Genomic DNA, 18,606 nt, shown 5'->3' with positions numbered 1-18,606 from the left:
CAAAATATGGGAAAGCTATAGAAGGAAATGAAAAACCTTCTTATAAGTGTAATGAAACCAAACTTGCATACGTACGAGTTCTGAAGGGGTTTTGAAAATTTTTTTTTTTTAATCCTCCCACTAAAAAAAAGAAATGACACAAGACTAGCTAATGGTTTTAATTTAAAAAAATATTTATATTGCATATTTATCCACATTGACCAGTAAGAGGGATCTGCGGAATGGACTTCTAATGATGCATTTCTGTCAATTCTCATCATTTTTTCAAAGAAAAAGGAGAACTCTTAAATACATTTTTACTAAAAAGTTTTTCCATTTTGAGTAGCTATAATTACAAAGCAAAATTTAATGTTCACATGTTATCTAAGGTTGTAGAAAAGCATATAGTGTATATTACAATGATCAGTATGATCACATCATTACTGTATGAGGGGGCAAATTTAAGAGTGCATATTCACACTTAACTGTTGGATTTTGATCAACTTGGCCACTTAACTCTGCATTAGCATAATTTTTTGCATTTACTGATTTGTTTTGGGAGCCTTTTCTTTCTGATACTGAAATGAGTTAGACAACTGGTACTATACGGTCCTATTCTTGTTCTTTTGATCCCTGGCCTTTGACATTTAGTAAAGGCCAGGTGGTATCCTGTTGGTAGTGATCTGTACCACCATGGGAATTAATCAGGTTCTGTGATGGGGTGGGCTTACCCTACACTGAGCAGGAAAGGATTAAACACACACTCTGGGCAATGGAAGTCCCGCCACCCAGGTTGTGCTGGGCATGCGCCAACTGCTGCCCCAGTATAAAAGAGAGCAGTCCAGCTCATTCCAGGCTGACCACAGAGGAGGAAGGATGCTTGGTGGAGGCTCCAAGCAGCGAGCTGCTTCAGCCCCCAGCTGAGGGAACTAGAGGCCCTGGAGACCGGAACTGAGCCCTGCTTCCCATGGCTGATTGGCCAGAATCAGGCATCCAGGGAGCTATTGGCACCAGGGAACCCAAAAGCCCCAATGAGACCCGGATGACAGCATCAGGAGGCATGGTAGGAAGTAGCCCAGGGAGATAGAGTAAGTGGTATCTCCCACCTGAGATAGGTCAGTGTGTTGTGGTGGGATCCCTGCTGACCAGGGTGGTGACCACCCCTGTCACAGACAGGGCTCTGGGCTGGGATGCAGTGAAGATGCGTGGACCTGCGTCCTTCTGCTCCCCCTGTCCCTCCCCTTGCGGTGACAAAGTCCCCTACTTGAGCTTCAGACTATACAGGTACACAAACCCCTGATGTGCTTGCTTGCCCTGCCCTGCCTGAGGGCTTGGGCTGTAGACTGTTTACTTTCCCTGCCCTGACCTGAGAGCAGCTATGGACTCCTGCTGCTCGGACTGGTGAGAAATATGGCCAGGAGGGGACCAGTCTGGTAGACCATGCTTGTGGGGATGCCCTGCTCCCCTTTTGCCCCCCAAACCTCTCCATAGTGGGGGGATGGGGTGGGCTTACCCAGTGACAGGTTCCTTTCCCTGTCTGTTGCCCTGTATGGAGCAGGAGGAGATGAGAGTGCAATGGAGGTAGTGAGTTTGCCCCCAGGAGTGCCTTGTACCTGTATCCTGAGACCCCTGTGGCTGGAGGAGAAGCAATGCTGATAGACTGTGATGGAGTGTCTAATCTATGCAGGTGAACAGAAGGCTAACAGCTTAATTAGCCCATCCTGCTGCACCTGGAGGGTGTCAGGCTTGATTTGTGATTAGGCCCAGCTGTGGAGGAGCTGGGTGGTTTTTGTGAAAGCTACAGAGAAGGCAGGGAGTTCCCCTCCTCCTCTCTGGGAAAGGTTGAGTGAAGGCCACAGGACTGGAAATAATTATTGTGCCAGGCTCGGGAAAGGCACAGAGAAGCAGCCTTGAGGAACTGGCATTCTAGCAGAGGAAGACAGAGCTGACAGGACCTAGGGAAAATCCAGAGAAGCAGTTATCTTAAGCACAGCCTGCAAGGAAGCAGTACAAGGGGCTCAGAGGTAGGAAGTGGCTCAGGAAAACAGTAGCATGTATGAGGGAGCAGACCTAGCTGCTTAATACAGGGCTGGAAACCAAAGCAGAGGGTGGGACTGAATTCCCTCTATAAACCCTGAGGAAGGGGCATGTAACCCAATATAAGGATTATGAAGCTCAGGATGGGTCTGAAGACAGTCTCAAGGATGGACTGAGGAATAGCCCAAGAGGGAGCAGAATGATAGCATGTCTTTGGACTCTTAGCTGTATTTTTTGTTAGTGGGGGAACTAAATTGTGTCCTGGTTGGAAGACCAAGTCACAAAAAGAGGCAGACCACTGTGGGACCATAGAGACCTTTGGCAGAGGGCACTCCACAGGAAAAAACTGCTATGTCATGCCCAATCACAAAAGGGTGCTCTGGTGAGTTCACTCTTCCACAAACTCCAAAAGAATCTTATCCAAGTCTTAGCTGCAGAAGAAATGTGCAGCTCTGAGGTTTGAGTCTGTAAAGCAGGGAATGGTAGAGCAACTTGCTTCACAAGCAGAAACACAAAATGCTGTGAAACTTAGCAATAGTCTAAAAGGGATTGCATATTTAGACTATCCAGACTCGTCCTAAGTACTTATATTAATATTGGAAGGGATACTAAACTTGTGCCTCAGTGTTTAAGCCAGTTTCTCAGTACTAAAGAGTAGCATGAGACCTAATTTGGGAGGCAAATTATTCCACATCTGCCTATGGTGGGGTTCTTACTACTTTCTCTGAAGCATCTGCTGTTGGCCACTATCAGACAACTGAACTAGATAGCCCTCCGGTCTGATCCAATAAGGTAAGTCTTAAGTTCTGTGGTTCAAACTGATTCTTACTAAGATTTATGTTGTTAACTCTTCTTTAATATACGGAGGGGATTGGCATGATGGCAAGTTTTGTTTGAGTCCAAACTCTGGGATGTGTTTTGTTTTAACTTTCACTAGCCACTTTTCAGACTGGCTTAACTCTCCTTTATAAAAAAATTATTGCAAAACACCTTTAAATCACACTAGCACTGAAGCCATGAGAATTGCATTTTTTCATAGGTGTTTTACATACATAAATGCCATGTCTTATGTGTTAGTGATACTGATTGAAGGATTTCAGTTAATAGCCATAGAAACAGAATACAGAGTTTTATTCTGGGACCAACTTTGTTCTGTTTCTGAATGGTTCTCTAATTTCAGTATGATGTGAGTTTCCATTCCTATGCCAATGTTTTGAGATGTATTTTAAGCTGCTTGTCAGAAACTCAAAGGATTTATCTGTTGTCATGCTAATTATCTGACATTGATTGGGTATGTGATAATTACATCACTTAATATTTAGAGTACTAAACTGCTTTTGTCAGGCTTTTGCATCTTTAATTCTCTCCTTTCTGTTGATTTGTTGTAGGCAATAATATTTTGCTATCCTAATGTGTAAAGTATCTTGTTTTACTAGAACCTAGCCTGATCCCATTTCTCCTCCCCCTCCCCATCTCTCAGGTAATAAAGATGGCATATTTTCATCAAATGTAAATTACTGGATTTTGATGAGATTCTTGTGTGCATTTGTACCTTCCCTCAGGGATTATTTGTATTTAATAGCTTCCAGATCAGCTTGTCTGTAGAGTAGGCTTCAAATGGCCTGGAACGCCTCTCTAACAATCTATACCAGATTGAACATTCGGTGCTCACAGCTCTCTTAAAACAATTGCAGTGTCTTCCAGAGAAGCAACATATTGGGTTTTTGTGTGTTGGGGGTGGGTGGGGTGGATTAGCTTTTGCATTCCAGAATTTAACTCTTTTCATGGATTTAACTAGCCCGTAGTTTCTTTGACTCTTATTGATCATAGCCCTCTTTGTGCTCTTGTGGTACAATGTTCTCCATGTTCTACAGCTAGTATGAATGGAACCAATTTTAGGGATTTATTTGTGTTTTAACTTCTGGGTAAAGCCACTGCCTCAATTTCCCTCTCACAGGCTGGGTAAATTAAGCCCCAAATGCCACCCTTTCTAGGGCAGCCAAGTCCAAAATAAACAAAGTGAAAGTCTGAGATTTCCTCCCAGTGCCTTTCTATGGGCACATTTCTCCTTGGAGAGTTTGAAAAGCTTCTCCTACTGTAGTAAAATAATATCTTCTAGTGGCTCCGCAGGCACAGAAAAATTCACACTCTTTCCTTTTGGGGAGTCCAAGCCCGCAAACAATACATCAGATTTTTGATCAATCCTCAAACTTGCTGCTTAACTTCCCCTCTCTCCATCACTCTCCCACAAGAGCAATGACCTATATTCTGCTAGAGTCCCTTAATCCCCCTTCTTGTGGGTTTGGCTTTTTTTTTTTTTCCCCCCCAGAATACTTTATCCACCCTGTGGTTGTCCCTCTTTGAGGGTTAGTTCCGCCTCTGCTTGGATGGGACTGGAGTAGTATGTTGTTGCTGTAAGTCAAATTACTACCCTCTTGTACTGGCCCAGCTGTGATAGTAAATGTATGAGTGGGGCATAGAAGCAAAACCTGGGGAATTCCTCCCCCCCTTACCCATCTGCCAAAGAAGAGAAGGGAGGTTCAGTGTCTACTTACAGCATGTCTACATGAACACTTAATTCACAGCAAGCCAGGATGTGAATTTTCCCCTCACCAACTGTACATGTGGCTCTTGCTGACACACATTAATAGTTGTGTATTATGCTTTGTCTAGTTCCATTTTGAAGTGAGTTAAATCAAAGCTCACTATAAAACTGTTGGCATGTGTCAACATGAGCCACATGGACAGTCAGTGTGCAACCTGCTACTGTGGGGTAGATTCATGCCCTGGTTTGCTATGAACTAAGGCTGTCTACTCTACAGAGCTAAGCTGATTTAAGATACATTGATGTACAGCTACCGTTGTAATTAAATTGCTGTTGCATGTCCACACTGTGCTCCTTCAGAGCACATCCACAGTAGCAGCTCTTGCATTGACCCAGCTGTGCATCATGGGTAACCATCCCACTGTGCAACTGACAGCCACAGGATGTTTTGGGAAGGGTTTGCAAAGCTTCAAGGGAGCAAGTTCAGCATCCCATGACAGAGATTTCTCAATCCCATCAGTCCATGGGCATCCTACTAGGTTTCCAGCTGCTTTCAATGGCCCTGGTCACCTGTGAGCAAGCTGACTGTCAGAAAGCAGGGATCCTGCGCTGCTTTTTAGAACTGTGCGTTATGAACACAAGGCTATAAGAGGCGCTTAATGGGTGGGGGGGTTGTTCACCACCACCCTGATCCCAGCCCCCTCCTTGTTGAAGCAGCATGTCTGTGGCTTCACCCACCTGAGGGGACTATTTGCCACCTTTGCCTTCTGCTATGCCAGCTGCATAGTGGCTCTTTGAGTTTTACACAGCACTGCCGCTTGTCCTCTATCATAGCCCTTCCCCTCCAGGCGCCAAGCAAGTTCTTGCGGCTAGAGCGGAGCTGTATCTTCAGACTCCTCTCCCCACAGACCCAGGAGATCCACCACCTGCCATGTACTGCAGCCAGGAGCCCATTTGTTGTGAGGAGCAGGCATGCTCAGCTGGGCAGTTGCTATGTGAGCTCTCCACACAGAGCAACAGGAAGAACAAGTTCAAAACTTCCAGGGGCTTTAACAGGGGAGGGCAGCATGCCTGTGTAGCTAGCTGCAGGGCAGCAGAGTTCAAAACGGTGACCAGAGCAGTCACAGTGAGTATTGTGGGAAATGTTGTGGAGGCCATTTAAGGCAATGTAAGCAACGCAGTATTTACATTGACAGTGTTGCTTTAAGTATGTGACCTTAAGCTCTACGCCTCTTGTTGAGGTGGCTTTATTATATCGAAGTAACAGGTGAGTTAAAGTGGTGGGAGGAGCATTGTGATGTGTACAGATCCATACTTAAAGCAGCTTACATCGACCTATGTCTACAAACTGTAGTGTAGACATGCCCCTACCTTTGTGCTCCTGGTCCCATTCTGAGGACTAGATAGCTGAAGCATAGACATAAAAGGAGAGTCTTGCTCTCCTTAAACCCCCATGCGGGCACATAATCTGAGAGAATCTAAATCTAACAAAATTGAATAAGATCATATCAAGTTTTAATAAATGTATTCATATATCTAAGCATTGATACATGAATACAGCTTCCTCTAACATTTTTTTTCAGCCACTTGTAATAAAACATTGTGCACAAAACAGAGTGGTACACTGGTGGATAATAGTGGCCCTTTACAGGTCATCGCTATCATAAAGAGCACAGACTAATCCACAAAACTTTAAAATTACTGCCTCCACCCCATAGAAATCTCCATCTATTTCATATAATTAGCGGTGAACTCCTAGATTGTTAGGTATTCACGGTTATGCCATGTGTTTCTGAAACAGTAATTTCCCTTATCAATACAAAAGATTGATGATGCAAGACTGTCACAAGATTTTGAGTTCTTTGGGGCAGGGATGGTCTGGTGTGGGTGCACGCGTAGGCCCTAGCACAATGAGGGTTTTGACTAGGCTTCTAGGCACTACTGTGAAACACATTCTATAATAAAAGGTATTTAATGATCTTGATACAGGCAGAAGTCATTTTTGGGGGCTGGATTACTTATCTGAATTCTCTTACGTTACTTCTCTCAGTTGTAATAGTATTGGAAAGAGCCCCATCTACTTTTCTTTATACTTTGAAATTAGTAGGATGTGCAATAGTTTTAGGGATGTCCCCTAACACCCAAAGTTTTGGAATAGGGAGGGGTTCAGATGGATGGTTCTGGTTGTAGCCTAAAACTAATCACATAGGATTAATTTTTTTTTTATAAAAGTCCCTCTTGAACTCCACAGTTCTCCATTCTGTTAACTTTGCAGACATCTTTCTCTTCACTTTCTTTTTAATGTGATTGGAATCCAAAAAGGACATATTTTAGTTTATTCTTTGAATGTCCACTGCACATTCCTACTCTTAGAGTGCTTTGACTGGTGCAATGTGGATGGTGGAACCTTAACTAGCAGCGCCCAGGCAAATGGTCCTGAGCACCCCCCAACCTCTTCTCTTCGCCAATGTCCTGAGGGCAAGGCTAGAAAGGGGGCATGGTGCTCTGGCTGCCTCAGTTCCTTCCAGCTGTGACCAGGTGGGGTAGGAACTGCTCTGGGCTTGCCTTGGATCCATCTTGATGAATGCCTAGATGTATTAGCTAGTTGATAGATAGTTAAGGATAGGATTTTTATACAAAGTTATATTGATAAGATTTAGATCCAGGATGGCAGATCCTAGGATTAAGAAACTGGGGCTTCAAGAGATGCACTTCCTGCTCATAACTTTTTTTGGTCATCCAATGTACACACCAGATGCCTTGTGCATAGAAGAGAGTAGCTCTCCATCTCCGTGCTTGATGTGCTCTATGCTTACACCAAGAGTAAGAATGGAGTGGCATAGTAGACTGCCGGGGATTCTGCTTCAGGCAGTAAAGCCCACCAGACCTGACCATTCACAGGGAGCCAGAAGACTCCACAGTGTGGTGTCTGCCCCAAATGCTTCAGGAGCAAAGAGATTCTCTTCTTCAGTGCCCAGTGCTTAAAAGGCTCGAAGAAAATCTCAAGACTGAGAATCCTTATTGTTGCTCTCAATAGAGAGCCAATCAATAAGAAGATGACTTGTCAGATCCATCTTTGGCAGAGACTTGCTTTGTAATCTAAATTACTGGATCTGAAACCTAAATATAAGGAGCTGATATTCCAGCATTCCAAAAAAGGGGGAAGGGAGTCTTTTGTGTCCGTGTCCTGCTTTGGATTTCAAAACATTAATTCCTCAAGAAGTTGTCATTCTTCATGTTGTCTCTAATGTCTATAATAAACTCACTTTCTGTACAGGACTGTTTTCCAGCTCATATTTCAGTAAAACTATTTTTTTGAAGACACCTACATCTAATGGCAGAAAAATATTACTTTTTAATAACAAGGTCCTTGCCTTTGTAAAAGCTATTGGGGCAGTTGAAAGTACCTCTTGGGAGTTACTATACACCTTAGGGAGCAAGGGATTGTCATCTAGCCTTATCTAGATGGTCTAAGCAAAATACCAGTGAGAGATGTGGTGGTGTTGGCTGATGTATAGATTTGCTCCCTCTTTGTCAATCTGGGGCTACAAATAAACTGGGAAAATTCACTCCTGGAACCGACCCTGAGGATCCCATTCCTACAGGCTACTTTGAACTCTTACCAGGAGAGAGAGAGAGGAAAAATAGTCAGACGCAATCTCTACAGCAGATCTTATCACAGTGATGGGGCTCATAGCTGTGACCATGTCTGTGGTCTATGAAAAGTTTTAAAGCAATAGATAGCAAGCAATTACAGATCCAGTGCAGACTGCATGTGTTGAAAGCAGTAACCCAAGAAGTATTACTAATGTGGATGACACTATTTGCCTGTTATGAAGGTGATACTCTCCATTGCCACAATAAGTGTCACTTTGCATGCATCCAGTCTAGGCAAGGGAGCCCATCTGAACAGTAACTTGGCAATAAGGTTCTTTCATCTCTATCAGAGGAAGGTAGATATAAAACATACTGGAAGTGAGAGCCTTCACATAGGCTCTAAGGATTTCTGTGGGAGTTTTTCTCCTCCCCATCTTCCCCCAATCCATCACAAAATAGCTCAGGTAATAATGGACAATATAAATACCATGTACTAGCAAAACAAACAAGGAGGTGCTCATTCCCTTCAGTTATGCAAGGAGTCAATAAATCTTCAGGATTAGTGTATACAGTATGATATTCACCAAAGGGCCATTCATCTACCTGGGAAGAGCCATGATCTTGCCCATCAATTAAGCAGAGAAGCTTCACAGATATTAGAGTATTTGCAACGTCTTAAAATTTCTGGTCTCCTGCTGTCATCCATCAGGGTCCATCTCTGTGCAATTTCCATACTGTGTTCCTGTGGATAATAAAGCAATGTTTATTCAGTGTATAATTAAATTCTTCAGAGGACTCATAAGTGATACACCCCCCCAACCCTCCTCCGAGTTAAACATCCTATACCACCTTGGGTTTAAATACAGTGCTTATTCAACTTATGGAACACCCTTTTGAACCTACTGGGCATGTACACTTTTCCACTTACCCATTAAAGTGGTTTTTTGTTTTTTTCAGTAGCTATTACCTCAGCAAGGAAACTAAGCGAATTATAAGCACTAATGATATTTACCGTCTTCCATAAAGATGACATAGTACTGTCCTCGCCTTAGGTTCTTAGTCATGATGGGTTCTGAATCCATCTTAATCAAATTATTAATTTACTGGTATTCTTTCCCAAACTACATAGGCATGTAGATGAGACCAGACTACACATGCTGGATACTAAGGGAGCATTAGTATATTATTTGGATACAACTAAACAATTCAGACAATCTGCCAACCTTTTCATCTTGTACAGAGAGAGGGAAAGGTCAGGCTATCAATATGCAAACATCGTCTAAATGGATTACACTCTGTATGCAAAAGGCATATAAGTTAGCATCCATTCTGCTCTCTGAAAATATTAGATCTCCCTCTACAAGGGCAAATGTTGATTCTATGCCTTTAATGGACCTGCTGAGATTTATACAGCAGCTATATTGTGCTGCATTCATAGTCTTACCAAATGCTACTCTTTAGAGTTAGTGTGTAGATCAAATGCACAGGTTGGTAAAGCAGTTCTGCAGTCCTTACTGAATTAGGACTCTGCAGCCTACCTTCTAAGACACGTGTACTACTAATATATTCAGTAATCACAATATTCATGTCCTCTTTTGCAAGTCCTCTGATGGCTACTCACATGTAGCAGGAGTTCTTGGAGATGTACTCTGCATATCACACAAAGCCCCCTTATTCCCCTTGTCTTACTTGCCAAAAGACCTAGAATCACTGGGCAAGGAAATGAGGTGGCCAGAGTGCAAGTCCTCCTCTTTTATGGACTCCGTCTCAATGGTGGTGAAAGCTGAGGGGAGGATAGGAGTGGTGCATGAGCACTCAAACAGGCACAACTAGTTAAAGTTCTATTGCCCAAGCACCATCTGTCAACACATCCCAGGACCATAAATAGGCAGAGTCCACCTCAAACTCTAGTTACAGTTGAGTAACTTTCACTTTGGTGTTCAGAAAGCTGTGTGTAACTTTCCAATAGTAACCAAGGGTCAGATTCTGCCATTGCTCACAGCTGTGCAACTAGGCAGAGATGCCTGGATGTAAGTGAGGGCAAAATTTCTCTCCACAGGCCTTAATTCATCAGTTTAACACCATTGATATGAGTGGTGAATCAGATCCATTTTTGTCTCTGCTACTCAGTGAGGTAACCCAGTATTCTCTACCTTTACAAATGATCTGGGTTTGTCTCCCCTCCCGCTTTCTGAAATCATGACGCACCTGAAGGAATAAGGTAATACTCTGAGTAAAGAGGACAGAATCAGTCTCTCTGAAATTCCTTTGTCAGCCAGTTAATGTAGGAGGCCAGCAAACAAATATACAGTACAACAGCACAGTAAGAGCATTAGATTATAAAAGCTGGATCCCAAAATTAGATTATCAAGGATCCCAAAATGCCAGAGCAAAGTTTTTATAATGTAGACACTTTGCTTTCAGCATAAATTTACAAATGTACATTCCACCTCTTATGAACATCTCTAATGATTTACTTGTAACACTTGTTAGTCCATCTCCATCAGTGAGGTTAGGCTCAGTGAGGGTACTATCTGCAAATCAGATTCAATAAAACATTATCTGCCTCGCATGGCACAAGAACCTGCTGGAATCTGTACTGAATCTGGTTCTGAGGAAGGGCAAAACTACTGCTACAGACAGTGTTTCATTTTCCAATTAAGAGTTTGACATTTCAAAATTACAAGTAAGGGCTAAACATTGTGTATTAAAAGTCCTTATTTGCATAACATTACAGGCAAGATTCTGGACTGACATCAGACTGGTTATGCATATATTTACGATCATATCTGAGTATGTGCTATTTGGTGTTCATGTCTGAATTAAAGTTTGTCTACACCTGCAAAAGACGACTTGTAATTCACCACCTATTGTAGGTCCCATTTTTACTAATGCAGATGTAGTCCTAAGGTGTGGCATTCTTCTCGGCCCTGATCCAGTAAAGCACTTAAACATGTTTAACATCTAGCTTCTAATTAAGTCAATCTGCAGCTTCAGGCGTATTTTGGATGCTCAGATAATGAGAGCAGTAACAAAATGCACACTTCCATCTATGACTAGTTAGAAGATGTTGCTGCATCACATAAAACATGGACCTAGCCACTGTGATCTATGCACTAGTGCCCTACAGGCTTGATTGTGTGGAATGACTTCCCTAAACTGATTCATAAAACAGCAGAACTGAACCTTTAAAGAAGAGAAGCTGTGATGCCTACATGAAATTAGCCAACTAATTATGCTTATCTGAAGAGCTAGTTGAATATGCTTGATATTGTATATACCAAAAGCATTCCTGAGTTTAGGCTTCCAGAATTGCTATGTTCCTCTTCATCCCCATCAAAATAAATGGAGGCTGCTACTCCAAGTGTGACTGCACACAGAAATAGGTTGATCAGGATGTGGTGATTAGGTAAGGATTACTTTGTGACCTGCTGCTGATGGCTGTGCACAGATGTTTGCTTTGTGTCATTCACTCATAGGAAGAAGGCATTCCTCTGGCAATCTAAGACAAGCCTGTGAAAATAGGCACCCTCATCAAGTGAAGATAAATTAGTAGAGATGAAAATGAAGTACCTGGCAGTTAAGCGAAGTCGTTATCAAGCCTTCTACAAAGATTGATGAAAACACTTTGAATTTTTATGACAAAGTTTGACAATTGACAAACGCAAGAAAAGATGTAATTGTTAGACAGATCACTATAAATGAGACAGCATTGGCATTTTAGAAGGGGCTTGCTTGCTGAAGAGTGAAGCAGAAACTCTTGTAAGCGTCTATGCAGAAAATGGACCAGTGTGTCCTAAGAGATCCACAACAATCCATTTGATCATGATCAACTCTATCTCATGAGGTAGAATTGAGCAGACGCTATATATATTCCACTCCTAGGAATGGAAACACAACATTTTAATGAACACCACTTGGAGCCAAATCCCTAAGTAAGGGCCATGGTGGGCCTTGAATGCACCAAACCTCCTGCATGATGGGGATGATGGCTCCATGGGAGCTGTACGTGTTGTAGCTATGGAGGACTATGGAGTGACAGGTAGGGCAGGGAATGAGTCATGCATGGTCAGCAAACCTACTGGCCAACAGTTCTACATAGTGGAGATGAAGAGACTGAGGATGCTAGAGTCCATTAGCTGAGGTAGTGCTTGAGGGATGTCCCTGGTTCCACTACACAAAGACTGTTTGGGCTTTGTACAAGTGAGAATATCTGGGCCTAAGCCAGGAAGGTGGAAGTTACTATGAATGTCCTATGCTACAGTGAAATGATGATGGAGCTGAAAAGGGCTCTAGGTGTTTTGACCCTTTCTGTGACTGTGGTGTTGCAATTTTATTGCTACCTTCTCACCACTGATCCAGCTCAGTAATCTCTCTTGCCCTCCCTCTAGATCACAAGTAAAGGTTTGAATAGTGTCGGGGGCAGGGAATAGTGGAATCATAAGGGGCTGGGATTCAGAAACTTATAGGTTCAGTGGTGCCTTCTGCTCCTGAATATAGTGGATCCAACCAAGCTTTGGATTAAATCCTGTAATAAGCACCTGTTGAAGTGCACTATCTGAGAATAGTACTGCAGCACTGGGAAAAGCTAATCACATGATTATCCTTTGCTTCCAAAAAAGGTCCCACCTGCTGGAGTTGCTGCATCAGGGAATGACACCAGAGCTATACACTGTATTTGATAGTTGGCAGATGTTCTGCTAATTGCCCACCCATTAAATATACCTTTTAAAATTTTTTAGCAGTGGTTAGAGATTTTCATAAACCAAGACTGCAGTTCTATTTTTACCCTTATTTCTTACTGAATCTAAGTCTCTCAGCCAACGTTGAACATTTGTTCTGATGATATGATGTTGTTGCAAGACTTTGAAAATACATTGTAGGTTAATTACACAATGCCTAGGAATCTTCAGGCTGATAAGGTTGAGAGAAATCCTGCTCTCAGTTGTGTGTATCCAATGGAATTGATATCAATAGTTCTATTAGTGGAGCTACATTGATGTACATGAGAGAAAAATTTGCAGCTAATCTGATTCGCAATTTGTTACAAACTACAGAAGGGTTTATTGTCTCGTGGAAATACATCTAACATCTTTAACTACAGATGATAGATTTCTGTCCCCTATGTTCGAAGTTCTGATTCAGCAAATTGTTTAACTCTAACACTTAAGTGTTTCCCAGTAGCTTAAATAAGGCTGATTGTTGCTTAAAGTTAAGCACACACTTAAGTTGTTTGTTTAGTTGCTGTTGAAAAAGGGCTCAAATGCAAATCTAGCACAGACAGCTGAGATATTTAGATCATGTGTCTCAAAAATATTTTAAGACTAGATTTTGTGCTGTGACCTAAATTGCCCCTAATTGCCTTGATATGATGATAAACATGTACACAGTTGTCTAGACGAATAGAAAATAGCTTAATACTTTATCAATTCTTTGAAAAAATATCTTAAATGAAAGACACTCTGCACTTCTCCCTCTGCACTTCTGTAACTGCTTTTGAAATAAGCCTTTACCTCCATAGCCCTATGTGCCGAACTAATTAAGTTCCAATGAAATAAGTTTTGTTAGCACAGTCTCTCATACAATCTGATCCAAAACCCATGAAATTCAATGAGCCTTTCTACAGACTTCAGTAAGCTTTGGATCAGGCCCATAGACAGTGGGCATTCTTACAGTCTTGACTCTTAAAACACTGTCATTTCACTAGTAGCAAAATGAATGCCCAGCATGCAGTGGGCCAAATTCAGACCTGCGGTAAGCAGATGCCATTATTTTCAATTATGTTATATGAAGGCTGGATGTAGTTAAATGCCTGCTTTTTTTCCCAAAGTGTGAAATTGTATCAATTTTTTTAAAAAAAATTGTGTTTAAACCTTGAGTGATTAAAAAAATTTTTTTATGCCAAGTTTTAATTGGGAACTGTAAATGTGCCCTTCTGGGGGCAGCGTTGGGGGTTCCCCTCTGAGTCCTCCCTAGAGGTCGCCTGGTCTTTCGCCCGGCCCGTAGGCAGGGCGGGCGAGCCAACAAGCAGTCTGGCGCCCCGGCCCGTAGGCAGGGCGGGTCAGGAGGGTAAGCTTCTCCCGGGGTGGCTCGGGAAGGGAGACGCAAGCCCACCTGTCTCCACTGCATCCCAGCCCAGGGCCCCAGCAGTGGCAGGGGCACCTGTCACTGCGTTGGCGGGGCTCCGGCCACAACACGCCAACCGGGTTGCCCCGTACTCGGCCTCCGTTTAGGGCTGTCCCTGGGCTTCTTCCTCCCCGTACCCACAGGTACCGGATTCCTCCAGGTTGCTGGGATGTGGTAGTCCCATCAGGCCCTCCTCGTCCACCGGAGGCAGATCCGGCAACTCCATGGACTCCTCCTCGGAGGGGGCTCCTCCAGGTCCTCCAGCCCCCAGGCCGCCGGTAGGTTCTCCGAGTCCCAGGCTCGGTACTGCTCGGGTCTATCCTCCTCGGGTTCCCTGGCAGCAGGCAGCCTGGGCAGATCCTCCTCTGGCTCCCAGGCAGCAGGTGACGCAGGTGGGCTCCCCTCCAACTCCCAGGCAGCAGGGGACTCAGGTATGTTCTCCGCCAGTCCCCAGTCTAGGGTTAAGACTGGCCTTTCCCCTTCAGCGTGGGCCTCAGGCCTGGTTCTAGCATGGAGCCTCCAGGGAAAGGCATCCTTCTCCTTTGGCTGTCCCCACCTGACTGAGCTCGTGGGCCGGGGTTTTAAAGGCCTGGCCCCGCCTCCCTGCTTCTGGCCAGGTGATCATCTTCTGGGCTCTAGCAGCCAGGGTGGGTTTGGTTCTCCCTCTGGATCCCTCTCAGAAGGGAACATCCCTCCTGGCTACAGGAACACACTTTAATGACTGAGCTCTGATGCTGTGAAACTTCCTTGTAAATAAAACATAAGGATATAAATTGGAAGCTTTCATTTTTAATAAAATGAATTGGCTTTTTCCTCTGCATAACAAATTAATGCAAATCTTTCTGTTGGGTTTCATAGCTCAGTCAGACAATGATTCTAAAATCATGAGAACTAGGGGAGCATTTTGGGTTTACTAGTTAATGCTGGATGTTTGGGATCTCTGCTTCCTTCTCATAGTTGATCAAAAAGAAGACCCAGGAGAAGAGTAAAGGAAGGACATGGAGTGCCTCAAATGGAGTAGGCCATGGGTAAATTTGGCTCAATATGCTTCACAGTTCTCTAATTTATATTGAATGATTGATTGATATATATCAAATCAGAACACATTGCATATTGTGTGATATCCTTATCGACATGTAGCACCTGCAAAGATGGTCTCTTTCTATACCATGTACATAGACAGTCAGCACTTAGGTTCTATAGTGATGGGTGCTGTACAAAACCACAAGATACGATGATTTTTATTAGTCCTTATTCATTCTAGTAGCATCATTTACAATATTGCAAGATGGCTATTTGCATTGAGAGGTGCTTTCATACTGTCACTCATGAATGCAATGTAAATGTTTGCATATGATGCTCAGAGTTTTCAGAATTGGGCTTTCAGAGCAATACTGACTATCTCCAGAATTAGAAAAAACTATACATCAGTTAGGGGAGAGGCAAAAGAAAATTCTGCTATTATAGAAGAGTAGTATGAAACTGAGGCGCATAAAGTCTGTAATGCTGTAACCCAGATGAGCTGAAGGGTTTAGTAAGAAAACAAGTGGCTGGAAATAAACTTGTTTTTTTTTCTTTCCTGAGTAAACAGAACTATTAGTTCAATAGACTTTATCATAAATCTTTTTATGGCACGTTAACTAATATTTGAAATATATTTGTGAGCAACTGAAAGAAGCTGTTTTATTAGATCTACAACAAATAACTGTCTCTATTTTATGACAGTAAAATATTGCTGAATGTTTTATTTCTGCCCTTGTTAATATGATTCTAAAGATTAAAAACCCCCAAACTTCAGTGAGTTAGATACAGCAGAAAGGAATATCTATTATTCAGACTTTTTTGTGTATTAATATATTGCTCTATTTGTCAGACTATATCATAGTGGATGGTTGAATCTGAAAATCAGAAGCTTATTGTGCATATGATGCACTTTTCAGTGGGTCTTGCCATCTGTACCTCCGAAGGACTTCCATGCCTTTAAAGGTCAAAACTGCCATGGACTATTGACATACAGCAGTTTTCTTGGCATCCATAGAAGAGATACAAATCATGTATTTCCAAATTTAGATACCATGTTAGCAGATTCCCATTGGTGTCTGCGTCTCTCCTATGAGTCATTGCTGTTCTGTTAATCTTCGGTCATCTGAGAAATGAATGTGCACGCTAATGCAAAATGGAGTATAAGCTTGTATTACATTCCCTTTGAGATTCAGAAATCAAATTTAGCAGAAAGAGTTGACTTTCAGAATGGGTGACTTCATTGTTTGAGTTCCCTCATTAGGGGAGTGGCAGCTGTGTAAAACACCCTTGGATTGTCATTTTTATGTTTCTCTTCCAGAAGAAAGATGAACTGTTTCAGCCTAACTGTAACTGTACACCAGTGATTAAAATCATGTCCTGTTCAATGAGCAGCAAAAGATTTAATAACAGGATGGCTGAAACACTGTCCAGAGGGAGCAAATGATGAATAGTTGAAAGGTTCTTGTTTCTAACTTTGTATACCTGGATCTCTCTTTCTAGAGACAAGTGGATTGAATTGCACTGACAGGGCCAGGGCCATGTCCTGCTCACCATATTTGACATGAGCAGTCCCACTGAAATCTAGGGAACTCTTCAAGTGAACAGACAAGTAGAATTTGCCCCCAAGGCAGCGCTTTAATAGAGATCATTTGACTTACAGTTCCCACATATTCAAGCATACAATGCATGATCAGTTCTATGAAAAGGCAGTCTGTTGTTCTGAGCAGGCAGCTAATAGATTAGGACTATCCACTATCAGAATAATGGACTCTCTGGGTACGTCTACAGAGCAAAAAAAGACAGGTGGCAGCGAGTCTGAGTTCAGAAGAACTGACTCAGACTCTCACTGAGGGGCTGAACTTAGCAATGTAGATGTTTGGGTTTGGGCTGGAGCCTGGGCTCTGAAACCTGGCAAGAGAGGAGAGATTCAGAGCCTGGGCTCCAGCCTGAGCCCAAATGTCAACACTGCTAAGTTCAGCCCTGCAGTGCAAATCAGTTGGTCCTGGGCCCTGAGACTTGCAGTCTTGACTCTTTAGTTGCTGTGAAGATGTATCCTATGGGACTCTCGAAAGAACTCTGTGTTGACTTCTGTTACAATCAATAGTAAATTATTTCAATGGGAATGGAGTTAGACTGATGCGGAGTTGTTGAAAATCCCAGCCTGCCTTTTTAACATGACTGACTATTTTTTTTAATGCCATCCTTATGATTCATAAATACAACAGGGGCAGGTTTTGCCCTCAATAAGTTGCATTTGTTTATTCAAATGTGAATTTGGCCCCTCAGGCTCAGTCCTGCTCTTGAATATCTAGTAAGGTATGCATCACTCTGTATTGTGAAAGTGTTGCTGTGTTCATCCACATATGATTGCCCCAACACAGCATCTCTTTATACATTTACATAGAGACAAAAGATACATAATAGGTTGCTTTAGAAAAATCTGATGATTAAAATGAAGGCACCTATTCTACATATTTTCATACGTACATTTGAATACAACGAACTAAAAATAGAATTAAATAGTGAGAGAGAAACCCCAAACAGGTATGAGGCTAGAGTTCTATGAAACCTTCATAGCTCTAAGGGACATAGGCTTAAGTGAAGTGAATATATGTGAGATGGAGTCACATTGGTATTGTTTTAGGGTGGATTTAATCAACTGATATAATTTTGGCTTAAATATAATATTGACTGACTTACTGGAATTGTATTATAGTGGTATGGGAATGCCACTATGGTTAAGGTTGAGTCATAACTGTTTGCTTAAAGCTAGATCTTTCAAAGTCCTCAAGGATAGATATGCTTAGTTGGATTTTTTTGGAACGTAGTAATCCTGAGTAGAGTGTAAGGTAACAAGAACATAAGACTGGCCGGACTAAGTCAGAAAAATGGCCCATCTAGCCCAGTATCTTGTCTTCTGACAGTGGCCAATGCCAGGTGCTTCAGTGGGAATGAACAGCATAAGTAATCATCAAGTGATCCATCCCCTCTTGCCCATTCCCAGCCTCTGGCAAACAGAGGCTAGGGACACTTCAGAGCCTGCTTTTGCATCCCTGCCCATCCTAGCTAATAACCATTGATGGACCTATCCTCCATGAACTTATCTAGGGTTTTTTTTAAAACCCTGTTGTAGTCTTGACCTTCACAGCATCCTCTGGCAAAGAGTTCCACAGGTTGACACTGCGTTGTGTGAAGAAATACTTCCTTTCTGTTTGGTTTTTAAACCTGCTGTCTATTAATATCACTTGGTGGTGACCCCTAGTTCTTGTGTTATGAGAAGGAGTAAATAACACTTCCTT

The 18,606-nt window shown here is 42.6% G+C and overlaps 1 long non-coding RNA gene across 5 annotated transcripts in view; it reads left to right on the top strand.

Annotated features, from left to right (window-relative positions):
- The first annotated feature begins 842 nt into the window (after positions 1 to 842).
- LOC137148003 (uncharacterized) overlaps positions 843 to 18,606 on the top strand; it is a 38,574-nt gene continuing 20,810 nt past the window's right edge. The window contains exons 1-2 of one of the 5 annotated variants that reach the window (XR_010918420.1): positions 843 to 1,042; positions 15,242 to 15,312. This is a non-coding gene — a long non-coding RNA (uncharacterized lncRNA). Of the gene's footprint in view, positions 1,043 to 1,819; positions 2,004 to 2,746; positions 2,809 to 15,241; positions 15,313 to 18,606 lie in introns of those variants that run through there. The other 4 variants (XR_010918419.1, XR_010918417.1, XR_010918418.1 and 1 more) reach the window with 4 other exon arrangements.

This window comes from Emydura macquarii, unplaced genomic scaffold, assembly GCF_026122565.2.
Source record: "Emydura macquarii macquarii isolate MOO-44397 ecotype Brisbane River unplaced genomic scaffold, CSIRO-AGI_Emac_v2 contig_587, whole genome shotgun sequence".
NCBI lineage: Eukaryota > Metazoa > Chordata > Testudines > Chelidae > Emydura > Emydura macquarii.
Note: the sequence above shows the minus strand (reverse complement) of the source record. Positions and strands in the feature narration are given on the sequence as shown.